The sequence below is a fragment of the Vanessa atalanta genome, chromosome 10, assembly GCF_905147765.1.
Source record: "Vanessa atalanta chromosome 10, ilVanAtal1.2, whole genome shotgun sequence".
Taxonomy (NCBI): Eukaryota; Metazoa; Arthropoda; class Insecta; order Lepidoptera; family Nymphalidae; genus Vanessa; species Vanessa atalanta.
Window position 1 is genome coordinate 2,318,349 of NC_061880.1, and position 7,421 is coordinate 2,325,769.

The following is a 7,421-nucleotide window of genomic DNA, read 5'->3' on the forward strand; positions in this document are numbered from 1 at the left end:
ATTTTGATCTACACACCGTATAAGGTGATATGCTTAAACACAGCTGAATATACAAACGTAAACAATAATTTAAACGCGTAGTGTAACTTTTTAACCGCATAGTTATTATTAAGCGTTGGAAGTGCTTTTTATTTATATGAATAGTTTTCGAAAGCGGCTTCGCTCTCGTATGATGGGGGGGGGACGACAGGATCGGATTTTATCCTATGTCTTTTCCTGTACGTCTAACGTGCATGTAAAGTTTAATGATCAGTTGAGCGATTAAAGCGTAAAAGCGTAACAAACAACTTTCGTATATAATATTAATTAATTTACACTTGATTAAATAATAGATTCGTGAAACTAAGAACGCATTGTTGTTTATAAGCCTTTGATGTATCGGCGTTGGTGGTGTAATGGTCAGCATAGTTGCCTTCCAAGCAGTTGATCCGGGTTCGATTCCCGGCCAACGCACATTTTTTATATAGAAGACTTTATATTTACTATATATTACGTATGTATTACGTATATGATGATAAAATGATTAATATACACAAATTGAGCACGAAACATATTATTTATTCCATAGCGGTAGTAAAATATTTAACATAAAATTTCCAAACAACCAAGTCTAGATTATAAAATCTTTATCCTAAAACTATATATAAGCATTGACGAAACTGCGCTTTGCAACAAAGTTATACAAAAATAAAATATCAATGCAACGAGGGCGCTAGGGGATGAAACCTAAGAATTGGTTGCGATACTGGAACATTCTCGATTTTAAATACAAACTTTTAATAAGAAAACTTTAAGAAATAAGATTATGACCTCATTCTGTAACAATGTTCCCATAATAAAAATACATTTCTCTGTGTTACCCGTTAAAAATAATCCAGGTTATATTTTTATGAGAAAATCAATTGAAATATAATATATGGTTTAAATATTTACATTTAAATATATTTAGTTTATTTATTTTTAATTTGAAATAAGTATAGCTGGCTGTCAAATAGGCCTTACTTTATCGTAAGTGGTCACCAGTATAAATTGACATCGGTGCTATAAGAAATATTTAGATTCATATCACATCACATCACCTTGGAAACCAAGATATTATGCCCCTTATATCCGTAATTACATTGACTCAATATGAAATAAAAAAACTAAGTATTAAAAAAGTAAACATACTGTTTGGCGATAGAATATCTAATAATAAGGATTAAAAAATAAGTTTTAATATTTAACTAAACATTTAAAAGAATTTGAAATTTAAGAACACCTTTTCTTTATCACGTGTTCGTATGGTACGTTTCCGTTAATATTTCGATATGATTTACATACTACATATATGTATATTAAATCTAATGGCATATAAACTGTACATGCCTTATATACCAGTACCGTACGTTACGTTATATACCTATTATATATTATTACACGTTTTATGGATATTTGCTTAGTAGTTTTTCAGTTAGGAGACACAAAAAGTCTCCTCCTGCGAAATATTACTTAGTCATCATGAGATCTTGCCTCAAATTATAGCACAGTTATTCCCTTCGCAATTCAAACGCTCACTGAGAAAGGATTTTTGGAAATTTAAACGCTAAGGAAAGGTGGGAGGGGTTACCTGGTATACATTTTACCCATTCGAAGTCAGGCCGGACAGCTAGCTTATTTATAGATAATCCAACTCTAGACTAATCTTGTAATGGACAAAGTTGGAAACTTTCTTAATTAAGAAAACCAACTTCCTGAAACGAGATATTTATTTGCGTTAATTTTTATGAAAATTAAAGGCACTCCAAAAATTTTATGAGGAAATAACGCCACAGTCACGTAAATGATGTAAAAACATATACGTCAGTAACGCAAACGAACGTTGCGCAAAATCTCGACCTTGAAAATTTATCAAAGAAAATTCACTCCAAAAATACAAAAATTAATAAACAAATATTACCTACCTTGTTCAATAATACAATTCTAAGTTATTTCTTATAATATTGACCCATACAACTTGACGTTTAGTGAGGTACAAGTATCCCTGATAATTTAAAAAACATTTATATGCAAAGTAAAGACGGAGCTGGAAATCGAATTGAGGTTTTAATATATAACATGTCACATTAAGTTTTTGACAAATTTTAAGTAATCTCCAAACAAGGCACCTTTTTGTTCGAGCTTTAATTTTATATTTATCACCCATGTTTAACAATAATTTAAATAAATTTCGGATAAGAAATACATTTAAAGTCAATTATGACGATTAAATTTTAAATTTAAAAGTACGTAAAAAGTGTGCGTTGGCCGGGAATCGAACCCGGATCAACTGCTTGGAAGGCAACTATGCTGACCATTACACCACCAACGCCGATAGCGTTATGGTTGAGAAATAACAATGCTTTCTAAGTACTAGATATCTAGTATTTAATCAAGTGTAAATTATACAAAAGCAATGCAAACATGATTTATGCTTGAGCAACTTCATCGTGATGTTATTAACATTCTATTTTTAAATAATCGTACAACACTAATAACACAACCGATACCACACACGCAAACACAATCGTAACAAAAGAAAGCAAAAAACATTGACTTCGAAACTCAAGCCAAAAAAAATGCCGATTTATTTATAAACCGTAACACCGAGATCGGATAAGACGCGATAATGTCTTAATGGCTTTCAAACTGACTACTGGACGTATTAAAGCGAATGTCAAAATCACAATCACTCAAACGTCAGTACATTAAACGCGCTCCATTTGTCCTATTATCTTGAACGATTTAGTGGACGTCTTACCGACACATACAATAGAGGTCAACTTGAAGGCGTCCATTGGACAATAAGTTTTGCTGTCATTTTTGCAACAACTAGCACCTTTACTTTAGCTGCGACTTAGGCTACCGTTGTTTAGACTGATGATTGAACTAAATCTTACATATTAATAGCGTAAGCCGATTTTTCTCCCAGTGATTATGGGACCATAGCTGCAAATAAAAATTCGGTTACAGTCTCATATTGAAGAGCTCCAGCCGTAGATGTGAAGGAAAATAAAGAAGATTTTCTTTTCTTTTATTCTTGATTGCAATGTATTAAATTGTTAAGATTTGACAAAGAATTAATTTTAGAGAGTAGAACAAAATTACTGACCACGTAGAGAGCGGCGCTTCGGCTGATAAAAAAAAATGTAGGTTATTCTTGCGAACATTCTTGTTCTGGTTAGAAGGGTGAGTGAGCCAATCACAGGCACAAGGGACATAACATCTTAGTTCATCAAGGTTGGTGGCGCATAGGTGATGTAAGGAATGGTTAATATTTCTTACAGCGCCTTTGTCTATGGGCGGTGGTGACTACTTACCATACCTGATGGCCAACCAATGCCATAAAAAAAAATTGTCATAGGTTTCGAAATTTTTAAAAATATTTTAAATCAACGAGATGTTTCGCGTGCGACCCGCTAGTTTATTCACGAATGTAATATTTTATTTGAAGTCGCTAATATCACGATGATGTGTATAACAAGGGTATAACATCGCATAGATCTATGTGACTAATTTGATTCATACGTCATGTGGCCATTGTTCGTTTTTAGGTATGGTGTTACTGAAACCAAATAAATTAACATTATAAGGATATTTTATGCAATCATAATCCACATAGTCACTATACTGTTTCGTTTGTAATATATAGCCAATAATTTTGTTATTTTGGATATATTCCCTTTTTAAGAGCAGATATTTTACCTATTTTGTTTACATGTCCAAATCTATTATTTTCCATGTTGATACATAGATATATATTTAAAACTGTACTCACTATCTACTCTATAGAATATTACTCATGACAGACCGTCAAGTCTGATTCAAATGACGCAAAAGCATAAAGCGTGTAATAGATGCCTAAGAGTCGAACTAACATAAAAAAAAAACAAGTCAAAAATATTCATATTTACTATTACATGACTAAATAATAGCTTCACTTTAAGTAGCCTTTATATTTTGTTTTAGTATTAAAAATCAGCTAAAATGAAATCCATTGATCTACATTTTGTTATGTCATGTTATACTTGACGCTATACATATTTTTGTATCCATACCTTTTTGCCTAATTAATCTTGGTATTTTTTATTTAATCTTCAGGGCTTTGTGCTGGGGAGGTACAACCAGCTCTTCAGATTTATTATTGTGTTCGAGTTGAAAATTTGAGTGACCAGTATAACTATACTCACAAGGGAAATTACATCTTAGCTCCGAAGGTTGGCAGCCATGTAAGGAATAAATTAATGTATCTTACAGCACCAATGTCTATGGGTGGTCATAGCTAAGTACTCCATCCGTTTAACTAATTAAAGACGTCGTCATTAGCATTAAAGTCAAAATTAAAAAAAAATTTGTCAGACTTTGAATTCAGGCCTTACCTCCTAACCAACCTTTAAATGTCTTTAAATGGGGTGACTCTATTATACTCTTCTGGAACCACGCGAGTGCAAAAAATACTTTATGTTAAATATCCTGTTGGAATTCTGGGCTAGAGTGATGACATCATTATTATTTAATGCACGTCCGTTTCTCATGCTAGTAGCACTATAATTCTTGAGCTCTATAGTTTTTTGTTCAGCAGATTAATTCAAATTCTTAAGAATTAATCTGAGTGATGCCAATCTGGTTAAGAAATAACCAAACAAAAGTGTAAATGTGTCTGCTTACTGCAAACATAAGTCCAAGTCCACAGACCCAGCGGTCTCATTGCGGTAAAAAATGTGGTATTAAAATACCAGTAGTAACAAGAGATTTATAATTTATTTATTACTACAAAAATAATGTAATGATAGTTACAGTTGCATGTGTAACAAATTTTCGTTTTTCAGCTTAAAACTGAAAAGTCTGAAATCAATCACTTGCTTGTCGTCTATTCCGGGCGCCACTACGCCCGAGGCCTACTCAGGTGGCCCAACCGTCTAGGCGTCACAGTATGCGTAAGCGTTCTTATGACGTCACGGGGCTTTTAGCGGATATTTCGTGCACTTATCACCGGCCATTCACATTTTCTGCCTCGCACAACCACTCTGTGGAACCAGCTTTTGCCGGCGGTTTTTCCGAACCGATACGACTTGGGAACCTTCAGGAAAAGAGCGTACTCCTTCCTTGAAGGCCAGCAACGCACCTGCAAGCCCCCCGGTGTTGCAGATATCCATGGGCGGTGGTAGTCACTTTCCATCAGATTAGCCTCCTGCTCGTTTGCCAACTATAACATTAAAAAAAAATATGCACAAATTCAATACTAGAGGTATTACAAAAACGTCACGGATTATGTAATCTAAGTAAAAATAATGTCTGGGCCGTAGGCTTTGTCAACTCTTTTGCTGTGTAACAAAAAAATAACAAGACATACAAATAAATAAATCGTGACATATGTAATATTAAATCACAATAGACGATTAGTCGTTGAAAAAGCAACGCAGCGTTATTTTTTCGGAGATAAAAATATTCACAGGTTCACCAGTTTTTATCGCGCTTACTCTTCGTTAAATGTAATCAATCTTGACGCACATAACACGTTCACGGTTGTTGGATTAGTGATACCCAGTTATTATTCGAGACGAATGAATATACATATTAATTATGATATATTTTTTATGAGTACAGCACAGCGAGTCAGGCGGTTATTACCACTATAATCATGTAAAAAATGTAAAAGTCAAGACATGGACTTCAAATAATGAAATATTTTCGTTGCTAATATAACTGTATTGCAATTCTACTGTCGTTTATAACAGTTACGTTATGTTCCCGATTTTATTTCGATTCAACGACACGTTCGACTGAACGACAACTAGATCGTTGTGTTAATAGAATAAGTAAACGATTAAACAATAACCATAATAATTCGATTCGATTGCGATAAAGTCATAATTTGTTAGTAGATTTGTTGAAGTTGCTAGCTTATTGTTCTGCAGACTCTGAGGATTCAAATTTAGAATTTAGCAGTGTTTACATTCTTGGGTTGTTTGTGTATACATTTTACATGGTGGTAGGGCTTTGTGCAAGCCCGTCTGGGTAAGTACCACCCACTCATCAGATATTCTATCTCCAAACAGTTGTACTAAGTATTATTCTATTCCGGTTTGAAGGGTGAGTGAGCCAGTGTACAGTGTGAACTACAGGCGCAAGGGACATAATATCTTAGTTCCCAAGGTTGGTGGCGCATTGGTGATGTAAGGAATGGTTAATATTTCTTACGGCGCTATTGTCTATGGGCAGTGGTGACCGCTTACCATTTAGTGGCCCATTTGCGCGTCCGCCACCCGATATCATTAAAAAAAAATACATTTTTGCACAATATGTTCTGTGGAATAGACTATCCATCCATCTTATCCATCTTCAGAAAAGGTGCTGTTTCCGCAATCGGCCAGGATGATATGACCATTATTTCCAATTTATATAATGTTTTTCTCAAATATACAAATCGAATTCATAACGTTTAGAATTTAGAAAGTTAGCATACAATAAATAGTAAATTAAATTTTTATTAATAATATTAACAAAACTTTTACAGTATAATAAATATTTGTGTCTTATTTCGAGCAAAAACTCTAAATTCGTTTCGACGAAATTTAATTATGTCCACCGTTAGGCGAACATTGCAACAGAAAACTTTTTATTGGTCGTCAAAACGCGCACGAAAAATATTACGCTTTGAATGTTACCTTATGTTTAATTAAATTTCGAACAAAAATATATTTTCCCGAAGAAAAAAAAGCAATTAATATATCTTAAAACCAATAAGGTATATATTTAAATGATATTCGTGTGTGATTTTTTTATGATAAATAAGGTAGACGAAGATATGGGCCACCTGATGGTAAGTGGTCAGCACCACCCGTAGCAATGTAAGATATATAAATCATTCCTTGCTAATGCACCACCGACCTTGAGAACTAAGACGTTATGTCCCTTAGGCCCATATATACTGGATCACTCACTCTTCAAACCGGAACACAACAATACTGAGTACTGTTGTGGAGGTTGTTTGGTGGAGATTATTGAATGAGTATGTTGGTCAAAGTCCTTCCCCCAAGAAACTATAATCTGATAAATCGGATATTTTATAAAATGTTTTATAGACAAATGTTTTGATAGGTAAATTGATACAGCATAACTATACTTCATGTATTTCCTATGTTTTTGTGTACGTTGGCATCTGATAATGCAATTTAAAATTAATATGCTTACATCGAATATTGTCGTATATTTTTTTTAAATTATTTTTTATAAAATAAAACATTCGAAAAGAGCACAAAAAAATGTCGTATTACTAAAAGCAAACGAGTGAATTTCGAGAACTCAATACTGGTTTTAGTAAATCCTTATTGCTTGAGGTTCAGAAATAAAATATATTTGTTTTTCAAAAACTCTCTGTCTCTGTTATCAATTTAGTTACA

General features: G+C 33.4%; 2 non-coding genes across 2 annotated transcripts; one reads left to right on the top strand and one right to left on the bottom strand.

Moving 5' to 3' along the window:
- Nucleotides 1-381: 381 nt before the first annotated feature.
- Nucleotides 382-453, top strand: Trnag-ucc. Its single transcript has one exon. It is a non-coding gene; the product is annotated as a tRNA-Gly (tRNA).
- A 1,825-nt stretch (nt 454-2,278) lies between these two features.
- Trnag-ucc lies at nt 2,279-2,350 on the bottom strand. Its single transcript has one exon. It is a non-coding gene; the product is annotated as a tRNA-Gly (tRNA).
- Nucleotides 2,351-7,421: the final 5,071 nt, after the last annotated feature.